The 19,341-nt window shown below is 38.0% G+C and overlaps 1 protein-coding gene and 1 long non-coding RNA gene across 11 annotated transcripts in view; one reads left to right on the top strand and one right to left on the bottom strand.

Moving 5' to 3' along the window:
• CADPS2 (calcium dependent secretion activator 2) overlaps positions 1-19,341 on the bottom strand; it is a 284,504-nt gene that overhangs the window by 206,857 nt on the left and 58,306 nt on the right. The gene's annotated exons all lie outside the window — the stretch shown is intronic.
• LOC140681448 (uncharacterized) lies at positions 78-19,336 on the top strand. Its single transcript, XR_012052608.1, has 4 exons — positions 78-7,089; positions 8,071-8,155; positions 8,610-8,689; positions 14,616-19,336. It is a non-coding gene; the product is annotated as an uncharacterized lncRNA (long non-coding RNA).

The following is a 19,341-nucleotide window of genomic DNA, read 5'->3' as shown; positions in this document are numbered from 1 at the left end:
TGGTCTCCGCAAATGAAAACCACCATACTTGAAAGCATGTACATAACACATCCTAAAAAATATTTCATTTCTATTTCACTATTTTCATTTATTTAAACCATCAATTATTTAAGTAGTTGTGGCATACAGACATCAGAAGCCCTTTATAATGCAAGGAGCTGGGAAAACTCAGGGACAGACCTCAGAAGGACCCTGCAGCTCTGACAGTAGGAATTTACCACACAGCAGAAATTCCAGGCCTAGGTGCCTCCACATGCTAAAATCATTGTACCAAAAGGTTTGGCATAAGATTACACGGTTCACAGATGTCTAAACAAAGACAAAAGGGATATCTAAAGCTTCTATTTCTCTTCAGAGCTCCACTGTCAAGCATCAAGCTGGCTGACCTAACTTGCCTCACAGTCCTGGAGAAAAATGGTCAAATAATTTAACTGAGACACAAGCAAGAAGCCACTTCCTTCACAATGTGAGGCGATGGAGGTTGGGAGAATGAAAACTATATCTCCCATTCTCTAGAGAACAAATTCACCATTGATGAGGAGACTGACTTTTCTCAGTCAAGGAGCCTTCTCCATCTTCCTAATACAGCTGGGACATGGGAATTTGGCTCCCTGGATTAATGCTAATTACAACATTCACCTGGGAGGAAGCAGTCTTGATTCTTAATTCCTCCTCTAAGGCATGGTGACTTGTTTTAACTAGCAACAAATTAATTTAAAATACATAAACATAAGAATGAACAAATCATTGGAGAGAAGCCTCAAAGAAGATAAAATGCCAATAGAGTAGACATAAAAATAGATAAAAGCTCTGGAGAAGCTATTGCTATTACAGTTCCTAAAGTTAGAAACTGCTCCACAAGCTTAACATGACCTTGTTTACATCTTTAGAAAACAAATATTTAACCTTCTGAGCAAGGAATCTGACTCAGTTACCATATGTGAAATCTGATAAGGGAAATTTAGCTTATATTTAACTAATATATAAAGGCTGTAGCTATTCTGATCTTAAAGGTTCCAAGCAACCGTCTCATACAAAGGTCTACCCACAGAAGTAATTAATGACTGTCATATTAATTACCGGGATAGTATTTTTATCTTGTGTTAACAAGACATATAGCTAAAATTGGATCTCCTTTTGCCAGACTAAAACTAGTTTAATGGAAGTTATAGGTATCCGTTAAAAAAGATGCTGAGTAACACTCTCAGCATTTAAATTTATATAACTTTTTTTTCTTTAATGAACTACAAGAAGTGCTGAATCAGAGGCAGAGAGAATGCATCTTTGTCTTGGTAATTACAGAATTTCTCTTCTCCACTGCCCCCTGTGAATATTTTTCTTATCAATCTCCTACATTTAATATATTCTCTGTTATACTGGCTGTTACCAGTTACAGATGTTTTACACTCAGTTTAATTGCAGGCTCTCCTTCCTCATGGATATGGTTGCTTTTATCCAACACATTTGCAACTACAGTTTGTAGGCAATCAACTCTTATTAAACTGCTCCTAAGTTTCCACATCCATTTTCCCCCTCCCACCCAGTGAATGTTAACAGTTTCTTAAGCTTCAGGAACTTTAGCAATTTTTCTATAGTTCAGAAACTGTGAGGGTAGTTGCATTTACTCCAGAAGCCTTGCTGAAGAGTCTTCATATTCTGCACTCTGGTTGACAAATAAATAAAAATATATACACATACATATACAAATATATATATATATATATATATACACACACATATGATGTGCTTTTCTATGGCTCTTTTACTTCTGCTATATCGCTTTCTGGAGATGGAACAAATGTAGCAACAGACAGCAATTAAAGTCATTACAAATTATTACAGTTTTATACCCTGGTGTGCATTGGGAAGAGTGTGGCCAGCAGGTTGAAGGAGCTGATCCTGCCCCTCTACTCAGCCCCAGTGAGGCCACACCTGCAGGGCTGTGTCCAGTTCTGGGCTCCTCAGTACAGGAAAGACAAGGAACTGCCAGAGTGGGTCCTGCAGAGGCCACAGAGGTTTGGGGACTGGAGCATCTCTCTTGTGAGGAAAGACTTGTGGGAGCAGGGTTTGTTTAGTCTAGGGAAGAAAACTTAGAGGGGATCTCATCAATGCATAAAAATACCTCAAAGGCAGGTGCCAAAAGACTCTTTTCACCAGTGCCCAGGAACATGAGGAGCAAAGGCCATAAACTAAATCACAAGTTCCACCTCAACATAAAACTTCACACTGCAGATAACAGCACTGGAACAGGCTGCTCAGGAAGGTCATGGATTCTCCCTGTTTCGAGACATCCAAAATCCACCTGTACAGGTTCCTCTGTCACCTGCTATAAGGGACTCTACCTTGGCAGGAGGTTTGGAATAGATGATCTCCAGTGGTCCCTTCCAACCCTAACTGTTCTGTGATTCATGCAGAATAATTATGGGTTTGTTTTCTTTCTTAAGTAGTCTTCCTTCTGCAGTTATCACTTGCTCTCTACAGACCAGTTGTGGTTCCTGCTATCTGAAAATACGCTGCACCTGAAGATATCTGCCCCCTTCAAATGAGAACCATTTGTACAACTACTCACTTGGATTGCTGGAAATTATTTTCAGCTTTTAATATACACGCTCTGCTTAACTGACAATTCTTTAAATTGTTTTCTCCTATTTATTTGGGGTTTTTACAGACTTTTTTCCTATTTTTTCTAAGATAGAATGTTATGATTTAATTTACAAACAATCTAGAAGTTATTGCTTTCTCCTATAGTTTGTTTTTAAAAATCTTTTTCCAATTTTCATCAATCTAGTCTGTTTCTGGCTTAGATAATGCCCATCTTTTTCATATAGCCCTCTGGCTGCCTAAGCTTTAGCTAGTTCTTAACAAACCTCCTCCTCCTCACAACATTTTCCTCAAGAACATACTGAAATGCTCCCAGCACAAGGCACAGGGCCAGCTAAACAAGCAGGATGAGCTTCAGAATGCTGCCATGGAAATTCTACTCTTTAAGTCCTATTTTTACATGACCCAAAAGATATTCCTTAGAAGTCCTATATGAAAAATCATTGCAAGAAGTCCTAAAAAGATCTGATGGTATTTTACAACCAGCTACATGAAATCTCCAATGAAAGCCACCTAAAAATAATTTTTCCTTAACTTTCCCCTCCTTGTAACAGAAATTAAGAAACAAGCTGCTCCCACTCCCAAACATAAATCAGCAGACAGCATGAAGAACCTTCTCTTCTACCTCTGAAGCTAATTTTTCCATATTTATCTTTAAGACCGTTGCTTTCATCATGGCCAAAAGACATATATGATTAGAACTATTTCAACATAATTAACACTTTTTTAAAATTTTAGGGTGTTTGAGGTAGATGTTTTGGCAGGCAAGGCTGTTTGCTTTTTATATGTCTTCTTTGAGGCTGGATACATCCTTTCCTTCTCTACACGTGGTAATTCTGTTTGTCAATCAGCAATACAGCCCACTTTGCCCTCACCGAAGTTTCTCTTCCAGAAGTGTGGCCCAGGATGCTGCTGGCAGACAGAGGAGCCCTGGGAAGCAGCACTGGGTGCCTTGCACATGGCTGCAGTCTCAGACCAGCTATGGAACTCACAGCCCAGCCAGCAGCATCCTATATGGTCGGCCCCCATGCAGGTGAACAGTGCAGCCATCCAGCATGGCATGGAGATGCAGAAACAGGACAACTGGAGCTCTCAGAGAAGAAAACCAGAAGGAGGAACAAGACTTATTGTTGCTCTGGCCATGGCTGTAGCAGTCAGGCAGTGTGCTGCAGAGGCACAGCCATGGAATGAAATGAGTGGCAATACCAACACACTCAGCTGAAACTTATTTCTGAGGCCTCCTGACAGATTGCTCCATCTGCCCTCCTGAAAGATAAATTTTTTAATGTGGCTTAAGTGTCCCTGGTACCCAAATGCTGTAACAGTAATTTTCCTCTGCTGTAACCAATTTGTTTTCCTGCCTTTAGCTTTCAGCTTTCCTAATAAGCTGTCAATTAGTTATGCAAATTTGAAAAACAAACATTCAGCTCTGCTTATGGCAACCTCTTGCTCGTTGCCATCCAAGTTCACTGGGTCTGTATTGCAGATGATGAATTTGATTATCAAGCTCAGCCCCCATAGAAAGCAAGGCAGCACCAGCAGATTCTTTTTAAAACACAGACTTATATGCTAGAATTGTAAATAACTGTGTGCAGTTTTGGGTGATATTAGAAAGATATTAGCTATTGGAGAGCATCCAAAGGACAGCAATGAAGATGGTGAAGGGCTTTGAGGGGAAACCCTTTGAGTAAGAGCTGAGAGGTCACTTGGTCTGTTCAGCCTGGAGAAGAGGAGACTGCGGGGAGACCTCACTGCAGTTACAATTTCCTCATGAGGGGAAGAGGAGGGGCAGGCACTGATCTCTTCCCTGTTGTGACCAGTGAGAGGACCCAAGGGAATGGCCTGAAGTCCTGTCAGGGAGGTTTAGGTTGGGTATTAGAAAAAGGTTTTAGACCCAGAGGGTGTTTGGGCACTGGAACAGCTCCCCAAGGGAAGCGGTCACAGCACCAGCCTGACAGAATTCAAGAAGCATTTGGACAGTGCTCTCAGGCACAGGGTGTTGCACTTGGGGATGGTGCTGTGCAGGGCAAGAGTTGGAGTGCATGATCCTTGTGAGTCCCTTCCAACTCAGGATATTTTATGCACAAAGAATTCCCACCAAGTTTTGTTCCATTATTCACCCTTCATCTGAACAGATAATCACTGGAAAAATCTGTTTCAAATCTTGCTTTTTAAAACACCATGTCTCCTTATTTGTCAGGAACTCCAAACAAATTTCAACCAACTTCAGTGTACAGCAGAAAGCTGGTTTCTGGGCTTGGACTGGATGTGTTGAAACTTGGCACAGGTGTAACAAATTGAGGGGGATTTCTAATTTAAACAGATCTGTCAAACAAAATGTGAGCACCAAAACCTTAGCATTTCTACAAAATGTAGCCTGATATGCTGCTCTAGTCCAGATTAAATAAATTTCTGAAGACTGTAATGTGATGAGTCCCTTGCTGAAGCTCTATTAATTAGCTAAATGTGTGCTGAATTTTAAATGTAAACAGCCTTCCTTGCAGTTGTTTTTCAGGAATACATTTTATTTCACTAATGGGCCATGCTTAGGCCATCTGTGTGACCCATGATCAGGCTGACAGGTAGCAGCTGGATCTCATCACACAGCAACATGTGACTTACAAGCACCAAGAACATTTTACAGAAATCACCTCTAGAAGTGTCATTTTGTGACTTTTTCTGACTTCCATTTTAGCTTCTGTATATTCTAGACTCACTTCACCTTCTTTCATCATAAAGCTTTCTCAGTTAATGAACAAAATGAAGAGAAAATACCCTCCAAAATCCAACACACCCCTGCGCACACACACACCCTCACCCCCTAACATAGCAGGTTAAGTATTTTGTACTCATTCTGAATCTCTGAATTACAGCAGGCTTATGTCTCCAGGTGATTTCAACCAGAACAACAACTGTTTCATGATCACAGATCTGCAAGATTTAGAAATACATTTTAAAGGTAAATAGTCAAATGTTTAAAAGAATCAACAACGACTGAGCTAAATGCTTCCATTAGTTCAAATAGTCTAAGAAATATTACTCAGTTTTTACACTGGTATCCAGCAAAAGAATGCTGGACATTGAAGTCCTGGGCATTTCCTCAAACAAAGCAATGGACTCAAACATGCAGCAGGCGCCGGAGACCTTTCTGCTACCCTGCTCTATGCAGAGAACAAGAAGATAAAAATGTAGCAAGGCTGCTTCAGTATGAGCATCAAGGGTCTTTTGGTGCTGTTGGTGCTGAAGGCAACAAACTCCTGACTCAGAGACTGTCATTAGGCTAGCTGTAACACTGATTTGACAGGAAAACTAGACTTCCTTTTCAAATCACTAACTCATGTATCAAAAGTCTGTTTTCAAATCACTAACTCATGTATCAACAGTCTTTAACAAAAGCTGCTAATGTGTCCACATTGCTGTTCTACCATAACCTTTTCTGACAGTTCAACAGCATGAACTTAACATTCATTAACATCTCTTCTAACTTAAGCTAACAAGCAAATTAAGACTATTGCCAAAAATTAAATTTGCAGACTATCGTAATGTTTTCTACATCGCTAACCTCAGTACATTTTAAGAGCTTTCAAGGTTTTTTCCCATCTCTAAACAAACAGTAATAAGAAGGACATCTTATTACTGCTTTCACTGCACACAGCTATGCCTGCTCGTGCTTTGCAGACTCCCCTGCCATCTGTAGTCACTATTATTTTTTCAAAGGGTCAGGTCTGGGTTCACCGTTGAACATAGAGCTTATCTACTTCTAAAATAAATGTCTCATTCCCTGACTAGTCCAGTTATTCTAGTCTCTGTACCACATGATATTTACCTACACATTTTTTTCATTCCTTCAGGATAACTTATTCAACTTCATTATGATTAAATATGAACATTTTGGAAGCAGCATTTTCCTCCTGTCTCACTTTAGGAAAAGACAGACATACCTTTCCTTTTAGTAGACAAAATCAGGTTTAAAGAAATAGTAACTGCGAAGTCTACAGCCCCTGCAAGTCTTCATACCTAAATCAGGAGAAATTAGTATGCATATTCAGATCAAGAGCCATAAAACAATGCTAAGCCTGAAGACATCCACAGTGATCAATGTGATTCTCTGATTCTGAAGTCATGCACTACGGCAGGACATTCCTCCCTCCCTTCCCTTCTCTACCAAATACATTCAGCTGTTGTATATGGATGAGATAACCTGACAGGGGATTATCTCTGGCACCAAGAGGCCTGAGACCCTCAGCTGAGAATAAACATCTTGGTCTGGAGAGCAGATGCAGAGAGAGAGAAAATTTAAATATCATTGACTGAAAGTCACTGCTTTATGCTATAAAAGCTACACAAATTATCACAGAGACAGAAGTCTCTTACACACTTCCTGGAAATGCGCAGGGCTTCTCCCACAAAGTTTGGATGCATTTCCCTCGATACTTTTCTGGAAATTGAGAGAAAGGATCATCTGTATCTCCTATCAGCAACTGGATGGTAAGATACATCTAAACCTAATCTATACTACTTATTTGCTAGCTGTAATATAGGTACCTCAATTGTGCTGTATTGTTTATCTACTAGCAGTGTTTGTTTATCCTGTGTAGTAAGTCATCTGTTAAAGTCTTATGTCTGCTAAATGTGTGTATCAAATAAATTATTTATTTTGTATAGACCTAATTTGTCATTATTAAGACCTTGCAACAGGAGTGGGTTTTGGGGTGCTGGCCACCTCAGTGAAGTTACTGTCTACTGCCAGAGACCTGGGCAAAGACAAAATCCTGTTTAAAACTCTCCATTCTTAACACACACAGTTCTTCTCACAGTTAATGGCAGAATAGAAATCTGCATTTTATCTTCCCCTCAAACTGCTTGGAAATTTCTCAGTGACTCCTGTTCAAGGAGGCTTTATCTTTGTTCTCCAGGCAGTCTTAAAATAGTTATAGCATATCTCACATGTAAATTTTTCTTTTCTGCTGCCATTTTTTGGTTATAGAAGTCTGACCTCTGCATCATCAACCTGTTTGATAATGCTGGCAGACAATTCAGTCTCCCCAGGCCTACAGAATGCAGTTAGATGCATTCCAACACCTGCTGGATCATCAGGCTGGCACATTAGAAGGATGCAGCCCACCTGCAGTTCTCAGAGCCATCTCTGTAATATTGCCAAGGAAACAAAAGCTGCATACTCCATCTGGGCTCATCCTCAAACGTAGAAGAGCTCTCCTTGCTTAATATCAGAAACAAGGCATATTTCCAGGAGAATACTTTTCAAATAGCTCATGGGGTGACATCTCAACTTCTGTTTCAGAGGTTTCAAAAAAAAGGACTTTGGCATCCGTACATATCTGGGCCAGTGGCCACTACCAATGAGTCCTGTGTGTTTGAAGCTCACTCCTTGAACAGTGAGAAACTTGTTATTCACATGAGGATGATGGTCTTTTATTCCTCTTGGTCTTTTATTCATCCTCCCTTCAGGGCCCGTGATTGGTGTGGACTTGGATCTACCCTTCCTATCAGTCTTAGCTTTGAAGATCAACACCAGTATTGAACACAATGAACTGTAAGTAGATTTCAGAGTAGCATAATGGCAGCATCAGGAGAACTGAAGTAGGGAAGAAGGACATTTTTCCTTTTCCTTTCTATCAGTTCACCATCAGCAGAAATTGACTTTCTGAAGCAGTACTCACTGCTAGTTGGATTAGAAAAGTGGTAAATCTCTTTCATGTGGAAGGATGAAAGCTTTAGCTTACTTCCCAGTGAGCCTTGATGGCTGTGCTCAGTAGTCCAAGAGGGAAAAAGAGCTAAAAGCATCACAGTGAGCTGCACTGCCATGGTGGGGCTGTGGATTCCCAGCACACTTTGACACACACTCCTCCTTCTTCCCCATGAGCCCCTTGCCAGAATTAATGCACAGGAGACTCATCAGCTCAAAGCATGAAGTGAAACAGAGGAGATAAATGGAATGCATCACTTCTTTTTGTTCCCTTGTTTCATTTTCTCAATTGTATTTGCAGCATATCTGAAGCACAGTCAGAAGGCTGGGAGTTGGAATAAGGCAACACAGATCATTTACAATTAATCACCGATTACTGCTGTAAGTCTCAGATCAGAACTGCTGTTTCAAAAGAACTTTTTTTTCCAGTTACACAACTTATGTCAGTTACTGGAGTCCCAAAGACCAGCTTACTTGGTCTTTCCACAATTGAACTGTAAAATTGAAATCTGCAACAATTGAAATCTGCAAAATTTTTATTGAAACAATTGAAATCTGTAAAAATTTTAGGACAGTATGCCACTGTCAGAAGAAATGTCAAAAAACAAACTCCTGAGAAATGAGAAAAGGTAACATTTTAACAACTGATGTAAGGCTCATTTTTTAGATACAGAAGTGCCTGCAAGGAATACAAATACAGTAACCACAAGCTCCTCCTGCTGTTGAAAGACAAAACTGAAGAACTGGTAAATTGCCTTATGCTGTAACCAGTGATGGAAATGTGGACAGGTAGATCTCGCTGAACCCTGATGACTAGAACTGAAGAATACACTCCTGAAAATCCTTGCATGAGCCTCCCTTGCCCTGGTATTTTTTCATCAGGAATCTCCTTAGACTTGGCACTATCTGACAAAGGACACTGAATATCTTGGAATTTTTGAATATTGCTGTTTGAATGTTACTGAGTTTGGGAAACTTGCTCCTTGCCTTTTTTTAAAATCAAGTTTTTAAAATTATTTGGCTGTTTTGTTTTGGTGGTTTTTTTTCATAGCTGTCTGCTAAGTTTTATTGAGCTAAAGATACTCAAAAGCCAAGAAAATAAGGTAACTTGCTTTCCATTATGAAAGATTAAACTTTAAAATTACAAAATTACTTAGTTGAAGGCAAAAATTTATGGTATTTTTTAATTTGCAGATTTATCTCAAATAAAATACTCCTGCACTACTGCCCTGGAGGAAGGTATAAGAGATGACAAGAGAGTAAAGCCAAAGAGGTTTCAGTGGGCATTTCAGTGCTACTGATTACATTGCACGTGTTATGGCTCAAAAAACAGTACAGAGATAGATACTTAGATTTGTTTTGTTTCCTTTTGCTTCCATTTAAATTTAACTACTTATAAAGGAAACACTCCTGAAAGCATTAAAAACTGAATTGCATTCAGAGACAACCAGTAAAACACTGAAGGGGTAATATTTGGATACTGACTCTTACAATTTGTCCACAGATTTCTACCACAGAATTCCAGATTGTCTGGACATAAACAAACCAAGGAGAACAAATAAACCAAAAGAGAAAGAAATAAACAAGCTGTAATTTAATAGAGAAACCGACAAAGGTGTACTCCTTTTATTGTTAATGTTCAAATAAAGATTATAGAAAACTTGGAAGTGAATAGATTCAAAAAGGGGAGATAAGTGTTTGTGACTAATCTTATGCTGATTAGGAATAAAGATTTGAGAAAAGCTTGGATTTCCTTGAAATTGAAAATTCATCTCTGATTAATATACTTCTTACTCTTAGAATTGGAAGGCTCTTCTGCAGGAGTATCTTCATCCAAGGAGCAGAACAACATATTAATGGAGCATATTTACCACAGAAAATTATAGAGATACAAACACATGGAAACAAAAGATGCCTGCCACTCTCAAAGGAAAACCTTCCTAGTTTACGAAAAGTACACCAAGAACAGAAAACTTAAATAAAACAAAAATATCAAGGTCTCATCCCCAGGAGATTATTCATTTTCTCATGCTGGGCTGCTAACCAGCATGCTGACATTCAAGCTGAGGGGAAATGCTGAAAGTAATATAATGTTTATAAGTTCCAAGCACCCAGCTGCAGCTTTCTAGCTGGGCAGTGCTGCACTAGTAGCATGGCGAGCATCTTAACAGTTGCTTTGGCATCAGTTCTCAAGATACCAGGAAGCACAAAGATGTCCAGAGAAATCAAGTAATATGCATATCTAGGACCATCTGGATCTCTAAGTACAGATGCAGAACTGCATCTTTTGACTATTTCATAAGAAAAAAAGAAAAAAAGAAAACCACAAACAACCAGCAGCATGGTATTTAATCATCTTGACAGTCACTGGCAATTGTGCAAGCAGGCAGGCTGTGTGGGACTCTGCTCTGAATGCTGAGCACATCTTTGTGACTACATGCTGGCAAGCAGACAGAAGCCAGCTCTGGACGAGCTAACTGAGGTACAGACAGGGGAGCTCAGGCAACAACTGCCCTAAACACGTGCTCTAAACACCTGCAGACATTATTCTTAAAATTCAAATCCCCCTGATCACTCACGTCTGTAAGGACCATCACTGCCTGGGTGAGAGGAATTACAGAGTACAATACAAAGCAGTACAAAGTATCAGATTTGGGGCTGTGTTTGCAACCCTGAGAAATAAGAAAGTGAAAGGTCTAAAGGGGGATCATAACAAATGCCTGATATAAAATTATATACTACAGATTAAGTATATGTAATTTGCTCAGTATTTTTGTTTTGTTGAAGAGGCATAAGACAGACACATCTATATAATATGATAATTCAATAAAAGAAGGGATTGTACACTTCATATTTAAAACAAAGCTAGCTAAGCAATGACCTTAAATTAATGCAATGACTTTAGGTTAATAGGAAAATCTGAATGAGGAAATTAGGAGAAATAGTTTAATGGCAAGGCCAAGAGGAAAGAAAGTTTCCTTAATGAGGTAGTTACTGTTCACTAGCAGTGCTTGAAGAAGGCATTCAGTAACTTGAACAGGCTCGGTAATCTGTTTCTCCTAGTATGCTCTGTTTAAGATAATGTTGTTTCTTGTTGAGAATCTTGGGTGGATGGAAACTTTATGCCTGCATTTAACTTTGAAGAAATGTCTTGCTTGCTCGGTGAGGATAGCTTTCTTAAGGCAACATGAAATAGAAAGAGCATCTCTACAGTACTTAAGGAAATAAAAGCTTGAGAAGAATCTTGTTTACCAATACAGCTTTTCAGAAATACCCCATGGTGGGAAATGTAAATCAAGCAATACTCGAGAAAAAATGCAGAACATATTTGCATCATCATTGTTTGTTTGTGTTCTGCTTTTACATTTCTCAGGATATAAGAATTTGTTGTTGGCTTTTGAAATTAGTGTCAGAACAGATTTGAAATTGAGTTGAGGGAGATCAGTGAGAATTTAAAGCCTCACTTCTCATTTCCTGATTTCTGGATTTCAGCCATGCATTTGCTGACTTTTTTAGCCCTTACTGCCATGCCTTCTCTAGCTTGGTTTACTTAGAGATTAAGAATTCACCATTAACAGTGCTTTTCCAAGATATCACTTTTAAGTTTAAAAGAATTTGAGAAGTCACACATCTCTCAGGATTCAATGTACACAAAGTAAAATAGTGACAGAGAGCTTCAGTTAAAACATGCAAAAAAAAGTTATTTTTCCCACCCTCTAGAAATCCAAGAGTAAGCGAAACAATATACAGAGTAATTATCAGTCCTAAAAAATTCAGACTGATGGTGTATGAAAACATGAGGTTTTCTCCTCCACTGCTTCGTTGTTGAATGGGCTAGGTTTTGGGTGTTTGGCTGGTTGATTTGTTTGGTTTGGGGGGTTTTGTGTGGGTTTGGGTTTTTTTTTTTTTCTGTGTTTAAGATCGAGAAATTAGTTAGATAGTAGTTTTTTGCAATTCAGTGAAATTATTGATTTGATTAGTATAGCAATTTTGTGCAGTGGGTTGATAATCAAAACTTAAAGCTTAAAGAAATTACATGAGAAAATTCTAGAACCTAAAGAGTCATAAGACAGAGAGACCCTGATTGGACTAAATGTGGCTCAAATGAAGTCCATAAGCATCTTATAAGAATTTTCATTTGTACTGAGATACTTCAAGTGTACTATTAAGGTGAAACTACACACCTCTCTCTGGTCACAGAGAGAGACAGAAATTCAGTCATGGCTGAGTATCTGTTTGCCTCGAAGGAGGAAAGAGGAGGAAATAAGTGTCCTGTTGTTCCACAATGATTTGGAGATTCCCTGACATATCGTTGAATGGAATTGTGACACACAGATGTCACGATATAAAGGCACAAAAGAAAATTCATTGGCATTAACTAACTCTAATGAAATATTTTGTGATATTATTTCCACATCCAGCAGACTTTAAGGGCTCTGTTTTGACACCTGGAAAAGGTAGCAGGAAGGATAACTTAAAAGATCAAGAGTTATCATCCTTTCATCATGAAGTGAAAGAAAAGTCCTTCCACATTATGGTTTTCAAATTTTAAAAAACCCCGCAGAATAAAATGTTGGTATCTCCTGAAACACTTTGGCAGATGGGATGTTAAACTGTCACATTTTTTCCTAATATCAGGCTAGCTGAAAAAATCCCCACTGCCTTTAGTTGCCCAGAAGACAGCATCAACAAAAACATGTATAGTCTATGTCTCAGTGCAACATGCTGTAATTGCAAAACCAAGGTCCAGATAAGTTTTGTTTTCCTCTGAGACTGAGTAAAACAGAACTAAGATTAGGGAAAAAAAACAATTATGCAAAGCAGACTAAATTCACTGTTGTGTAACAGTGTGGGCCATTGCTGGTTTTCTAATTGGTTTGTTCAGATTAATAGACATTCAGAATTTATCTAATAAACAAGTAGCTAACATCACATAGTGCTTACTACAGTAGAGACATACCTCACTACCCAACACTAATTACCTCTGCAGTGTAGTGTCAGAGCTACAAGGCATCCTTCTTTGCCTGGGACAACAAAAGTCACCAAATGAACAAAAAATGGATACCATTACTGGAAATCTTTTTAATCTACATCCATTCCTTCCTGTCCTCCTATCAGCAAACCCAACTCAAAGGACTGGTATAAGTAATTCACTAAATTCCATCAACCACTACCTAATTTAAAAGTTTGAAACACACAACCATGCTAATATAGAAACCTTATGGCATCCTCAAATGAATAGTGATCATCCACAAATATCAGTGTGCACAGAGACTGGACAAACACAGTTTCAAACAAACACAGGTATCTGTACGTTTGTGCAGACATACTGTGGAAAGGGGAGTTCCAGTCTGAAAACACAAATAATAGTTACACGTAGTTATGTGTAAAGCAAAGGACTTTGTGGATTTCAGCACTCATACAGTTTCCGTGCAGCAGCAACACGACAGCACTCCCAAGGGGAAGCTGCACATCACAAAGCCGGCAGTTCCACTCTATCAGCTCTCTCCTTAGCGTGGAAGAGGTCGAGATCATGCAAAGCATGTTTTAATTTGTTGTATCTTATCTCCCCCTCTCTTCTTTCAAGAAAATAATTAGACTGCTAACAGTGAGACAATCTCCATTACATGCTAAATTGTGGTTGGTGATCCGAAACACTGAAGGCATTAGAACTTTTTCAACAAAGAGGATAACCTAAATAAACCTGTGTTATGCATCTTTTCTGGGGGTGCCCTAGAACTTTTATGAAGCTTTTCAAAGAACTGGCCTACACCAGACATCTAAAATAACAGACCCCATACAATATTACACTGACCTCAAGTCTGACCATGTTTTCAAGCAATTGGAAGAAATTGTGGAAGTGCTAATAGGTTGCAAATACTACAGATGTATCTGGAGTTGAAGGGCATCCTCACAAGGAAAACCACAAGATTATCCTAAAGTTAATATATAATCCCATCCTTTTGAAACAGCTTCTCCAAATGAGACTGTACCAACCATAAATCCCCATGCTGGTGTAGTACTCAGATTTTTGAAAGGAAACTGAAAAGAGCAAAAAGCCCATATCCTTAAATACATGCGTATGCCAATTATGATTTAAATTAATGAAAGCAGACATGAGTGAATTTACACTCTGAAACTGTTAGCTTCTACACTTCTTAGCCTAATGTATTTAAATAAATGGTTAATCTACTGATTCCATGATTTTATCTCCATAAAATAAAACCAGAATATGCCAACATTTAATTATTATTTATTTTGTGTGTACTATGTTTTGATTCTAATGAATGCTTTCTGTTTCCTTTAGGTGTCATCTTCATCTCTGAGACATTCATCAGGATCAACTATGCCTTTTGTTGCCTAAAACAACTGATAGTAAAAATAAAATTGTAAAAGCAACCAAAGCACTATTTAGTCCAAAAAGTTAGTTCCTTCTTCTCATTTCATCAGTGAGATCCTTCTGCCCTCACATTCATGCAAAAAAAATTTCAGACGAAGTTTTCAATAATCACAGGTAGAAATAGCATCATTTCACTATTTTCTTTACAGAAATACTTCAACATTTTTTACAGAGTAACAAATAATTTAAGGTCTTATAAACAAGCTCCCATGAACACAATTCATCCTTTTCTAAGGATAAGTGCAAGGGCTTGCATTAGCAGTTCAGGATTTGGTACCAAAGGAGCTCAGTCATTGTAGGACATTTGGCCTACTTACTGCAGAGGATGAAAGGTGCCACCTATGCACACTGGTATGAAGGAAGGGAAATGCTTTCTTTTACCATTTAGAAATCTGTTAAGGGTAGATTTGGGTTGGATGTAAGGAAGAAATTTTTATAATAAGGGTGGTAAAATGCAGGAACAGATTGTCCAGAGAATTTGTAGATGCCCCATTGCTGGAATCTCTCAAAGTCAGGTTGGATGGGACTTTGAGCAACTTATCTAGTGAAAGATGTCTCTGCCTGTGGCAGGCAGATTGGACCACATGATCTTTAGAATCCCTTCCCACTTAAATCATTCTATGATTCTATAATATGGGTCCTTTTCTGTTTCTTATTTTTTATTTAATTTATTTTCTACTTTTAGTTCATTTTTTGGCTGCCAGGTAGTGCCAAACTAACACCTAGGTTTGTGTAAACAAATCCCCTTAATTTAAACAGAAAGTATGTTAAATATGATTTTTGTATCACAGGCAAACTGGCACAGTCGAACAAAGTCTGATTTTAAATTCTCAAACACCCCACAGTACTAAGTGTTACAGATCCTGCATTTAACATTCAGATTAAAGCAGCATGAAGTAATCATGGCTTAGAACCACATATTTAAAATGGAGCAGCAAGAAAAGCAGGAAAAACACCAGTATGGAGTACTTCTTGCAGCTTCACATTGCTTTAAGCAGAGTTGAAAACCTGAGAATTTGCAATCCTTATAATATTGAAAAAGTTTTCACAGTATTTCAAATATTCATTACAGTTCTTTGCACCCATTTTACTGATACCTAAGACTGCATACATTCAAGACTAAAGGATTAGCACTGTGAGTTTAGCCCAAGGTATATGCATACCTATTAGAGGTAAGTATATTAAAGGTGGTGAATAAACCTCTCAGGGCTCTGCCCAACAGCATTCTCCAGCCTCAGTGAAAGAGCATGCAAGAATTGATGAATGAAAGATTATCTACTATTTCACAAACAAGTTTTTAAAATACAGGGTTGAATTAAGCAAAGAAAGGATTTAATTTCATAAATCATTTTCTCACTTAATTTTATACTTAGCAGTGTATCCAATATAATTACTCATTAAAAATTGCCATATGATTGAATTTTTCTCTTTATCTGTCTGAAAAGCAGCACCAGCATCTGATGTTCTACTGATTAGAATCTGGCTCAATGTCTGTAATGGAATTTTCCACACACAAAAAATTAAAATCCTATGTTAATTCTGAGAGAGGGATTTCAGAAAGAGTAAACATTTTCATACCTTCTCTAAACTTCTCAGTTTAGAGGAAGACAAGACAATCATACTTTCATGAATACAAAAATTAAACATGCTAAATTTCAGTGAGACTTTCAGAAAATGTGGTGGGATTCTAGGGGGAGATTACACAGAACATGAAAATAATATTTTCTGGAGAGTTAAAGAAGAATTTATGTAACTTTTCCTATGAATATGAATTTTTTCTACTATATTTTTAAGATAAATGAAAACTGATGCCAGATTATTCACACACAATCTTAAAAACAACAGCAGCATTGGAAAAGACATATTGGAGGAAATAAGGCAAAAAACTTGACTGGTTAAACTTCCCAAGTGGTTCTGACACAGAAGCATGACTTAGAGCCTTAGAGCTGAAATTCACATTTATTTATTGAGAAAAAAAATTGCTCTTTCTGCAAATATTTACAAAAATGTAAATCGAAGACTGAGCAATAAGTTCCTAAATCCCTGCAGCTTTTTCTTAAGATTCTTAAGAGGACACAGTCTGAACAAACTCATGAATTACAGATTGCAGTGAAAATACCTGCAACTACTGATACAGAATTTATGTCACATCCCCAAAACAGACCTTTTCTTTCACATTCAAAGTTAAAGTACAAAATTAACTATGGTAATGAATATACCCTGGATTGCAAACAATGTTATAATAACTCTAAAACCATGACTACTGCACAGGATTAAAGGCAAGTTAATAATTTTCAGAATAAAATAATTACTGAGCAGACCACATACCTCTTTCCTGCCCTGTCAGGTAAATTAAGCTGTAGGTGAGCAGCTAAATCATAAGGAAATCAGCATGGAAGTTTGTAAGATGCTGTATGACAGAAACAAGGAAGATGCCCATAATTCAAAGTACTAACAGACATCACCACCTGGAAGATGTGATGGACCCTATGTAGTAGACATAGAGAGGAGAAAGCATCAAAGTCCAGCATCAACAGAACACACAAAGAAGGAATAGAGACTAATATTTTCAAGCAATGGGTAGCAAAGATAAGGAAAAAGGCACAAGAGACACATACAAGTAAAGATGATAATATGTGATCAGATGCATAAAATTTGATTAAAATGCATTAAAGAGGAGCAGTAACTTGAACTAAGTCTCCAGCTGGAGTCCACTGGTCATTAAATCTACTGGTAACTATCCACTATAACCCTGAAAAGAAATTAAAAATCAGTACCAAATGCTGACTCAAACTGCACAACTGTGCAAGTCTGGAAGGAAGTCTGTGGAAAGAATGCAAAATGGAATTGGGAGGCTGGGATAAACAAATACAAAATACTGAAATTACAGCTGGTATATCAGCTCATGGTATATTAACACAGGATGATGCCTTTGGTGTCATTATATCCTTGACAATAATGCTGAGAGTTTTGGAATTCTCTGTTTGAAACCGGACACCCAAACCACTTAATTCAAAATGGTGAATGTCTGAAAATAGCTGGAAAATTTGAGCCTTTCATTTTATAAGGCTATCTTAGATTATTATGCACAGCCTTTCACTGCAAGAGTAGATCCTAAAAAACAGTTCTCAACATGTCTAAAAAATTTCATTTAAAAAAGGAATGAAGTAAATCTTAACAGAACAGTCATTGTTTAGACATTTATTTTAAAATCTTTTTTATTTCACTATCACATCCTTTCCAAAGGCAGATTACTTCCTTTAACGCATCAAGCTTTTTACACAGTGTGCTAAAGAATGAACCTTTAAGTCTTTTTTAGTTCTACCCCAAATTCAGTGTCTTGAGACATGCCCTTACACTGAAACCTATTGCTGGGCCACTAACTAGCTCAGCCTTGCCCTGCACCATCTTCCAAAGCATCCTTCCTCACAGCCTTAACTTCTTCATTGGCTATTCAGAAAAACGCATTACTTTCTAACCACTTCTGTCATCTTCTCACAAACCTAAAATGGTACCTTGAGAATGTTCATATTCCAGTTTCACCTGCAGACCTATCCTCATATTTTCACAAGTGTTTTTGTCAGAATTCTTTAATTTCAAATGCCACAGCGCTGATCAGACCATAATATGGGAAAATTCACATTGAGTTTTATGGTTTCTATAGAAATTTCTATTTCTACACACTGAGTCCATGATTCCAGCACAAAAGGAAAACATTTGCCCATCCCTCTCCTTTTTCTTGTGCAATATAATTTATTATAGATAAAACCCAGCTAGCACATCTTTTCTGCTTAAAGAAAAAGTAATTCACTAGCAAACAATAGCTGACAGGAAAAATGAACCAATAATATACCAAAGATAAAGTTATTTTTGAAAAAAAAATGTGGTAGACTGAAATATGAAGGAAGATCTCTCAAAAGGCATAGAAGTTTAACATCCAGCCTTTTTGATTCATTGAGCAGGTCAGAAGTTAGATGAAGTAAGATGAAAACACAGTAACATTGACTAAGCGTAACAAGTTAATTTACCAGCCCTATGATGCTGATGGACAGGGAACTGTCCTCTAGTTTGGAATTGGACCTGTCCCTTAGGCAATTGAAACTTCACCTACAGATCTGCACTGGGCTGTAGGCTCTGAACATGCCTGGGAGGTCACAGCAGATTGTGAGAGCTGGCCCATCTGCATGGAAAGCTTCTGTTCTCTCCAAAGGCAACAGGCAGGTCTTCACCAAAACCTTCTGCATGGTAACTAAAAATCTGAAGACATATTTCTCAGCATGGTAACTTACAAAGTGCTGATTAAAAGAGCTACCTTGGACATATGGAGATAAAGATAGCAGTGCCTAGTTGTAGCAAGTGCTGCCAGGAAGATTTTTAGCACCAGGGGTTTTTCATTTTATCTTTTTAAAATTTTTTTCCCCTTCTTAAAAAAGGGTGGATATTTTCCAGTTCAGTATCTCTCCTGTGCTCAAGCAGTAGATTTCAACTTCTAAAACAGCAAAGCTGGTGTAGGAGGAAATAGTTTCTAAAGGGTTTGGAAGTTCACAGCCTTTGAAACTTAAAATTACTTTTCTTGTACCTGCATTAAATGGCATACTATGAACAGAATAGAGAGAAGAAAGCACACAGCTCA

This window comes from Taeniopygia guttata, chromosome 1A (assembly GCF_048771995.1).
Source record: "Taeniopygia guttata chromosome 1A, bTaeGut7.mat, whole genome shotgun sequence".
In the NCBI taxonomy this organism is placed as follows: Eukaryota; Metazoa; Chordata; class Aves; order Passeriformes; family Estrildidae; genus Taeniopygia; species Taeniopygia guttata.
Note: the sequence above shows the minus strand (reverse complement) of the source record. Positions and strands in the feature narration are given on the sequence as shown.